The following is a 1,906-nucleotide window of genomic DNA, read 5'->3' on the forward strand; positions in this document are numbered from 1 at the left end:
ACACACACACACACACACACACAAAACCCACGTACTGACATACCCACAAACACAGTAACGTGCATATGTGTGGGCCAAGATATACATTTGTGAATGGATGATAATTATGTGTGTATGTGCATGACTTAGGATGCATGATTGTTTGTGTGCATTTGCATCTCCTTAAAGCTCCCTGAACAAACAGTGTCAGAAGAGCCCGAGGACGTTCTCCATGTATTTATGACAACAGCAGGCAAATTAATCTAATCCTAAAAGCAGGGCCACCGCTGGAGAAGCAGAGACAGCTGCATAATGAAATCTCAGCCAGAGAAAAGCCTCACAGCTCTGCCTGCTGAGGATCCACTCCTCCCAGGTTCACAGCTATTCTCTCTCTCTCTCTCTCTCTCTCTCTCTCTCCTCCTCTCTCCCCCTCTCTCTCTCTCCTCTCTCTCTCTCTCTCTCTCCTCGCTCCCGCTCTCTCTCTCTCCCACCTTCCCCCCCTCCCTCTCTCCCTGACATTTTCTTCCTGTGTCACGTGACTCACCGTTGCTGTCGGTTCTTGTAAGCTTGGTGCATGGTGCTGCGTTGTTGTCTGTTACGACCCGGTGCCTGCATGGGTTACCCCCTCCATCCCTCCCCCTCTCACCAGCACCCCAGCCCTACATCACAATGTGCAGAGCCATCAGTTGGATAACTGCACGCTGCTGGGCACTCACAGTCCCACAGCCAATCGGCTTCCATTAGCTCAAAGGCGGTTGAAGAGAAAACAGGGTGCCTTTAATGAGATACATAAAGTGTGTGTGTGTGTGGGGGGGGGGGGGGCGGGGCGGGGGTGGCAGTGAATGAAAAGTGGCTTATCGCTTGAAAGACTCAGAAATTAGAACAGATTTGTTGCATTGGTTCTTGTTTTATTGTGGACCCATGACGACAGCGAGAAGAGGGTCGTTGACTTTGTGTTAGCCGGAGTTAAAAGGTGTTAAGGCAATGCTTTACTTGATGCAACCAAACTACAAATCAAGTTAAAGAATCAACATAAAAAGAACATGCATAAAAGAGAGGGTAATAAAGTAACGATGTGGGATTCAAATGAATAAGATACCAAGACACAAAAACATAATAACAAAGAATATTTCTCTCCTAGCATTGGGTTGCCACGATGCAGCTCCTAGGGACTAACTCTGGGTCGTATGCCAGTGCCTTGGCCAAGGGCACGCCTGTAATCCAAGAAAACCCCCTTGACAACACATAATAGACACAGATACCTCCCAATCAGAGTCAAACCAAGTACCGGTGAGGATGCAGTGTCAACCACTGCGCCACTGCGACACAGATGCAGTATGTCACACACACACACACCCACACACACACACACACACACACACACACCACACACACACACACACACACACACACACATACACACACAAACACACGCACATACACACCAGAAACACAGACACACACCATATGCAAACACACACACCACGCAGTTACACGCGCACACACACACACACACACACAGGCACACACATATACACACACACACACTTTCACAAAAACTTTGGCCTTGGTGCAAAGCTGCACCCTGTACACCCCTCCCCCGTATTACTACAAATCCCTTCGGCTGCCATGCCCAGTTATTCTACTCTGCCGAGTCCCTTCCCTGTTTCAGCTGTGCCCCATCCTCACTATCATAATCATCATCATCATCATCATCATCCTCATTATCTTCGCACAGGAGGGATAAGAGTCTTTCTAGCAGGCAGGCAGATCCAGGTGGACCCCCCCCCCAAAATGTGGAGACATGCGGCACAGAATGAAGGGGAAAGCATAGCTTGTGGCTGTTTGCAGAGTGAATACCGCACTCATTACCTACCAGAAAGAACGCGATTCAATTTTTCTTGTCCCGCGCTCGCAATCATATCAA

This window comes from Gadus chalcogrammus, chromosome 16 (assembly GCF_026213295.1).
Source record: "Gadus chalcogrammus isolate NIFS_2021 chromosome 16, NIFS_Gcha_1.0, whole genome shotgun sequence".
Lineage (NCBI taxonomy): Eukaryota > Metazoa > Chordata > Actinopteri > Gadiformes > Gadidae > Gadus > Gadus chalcogrammus.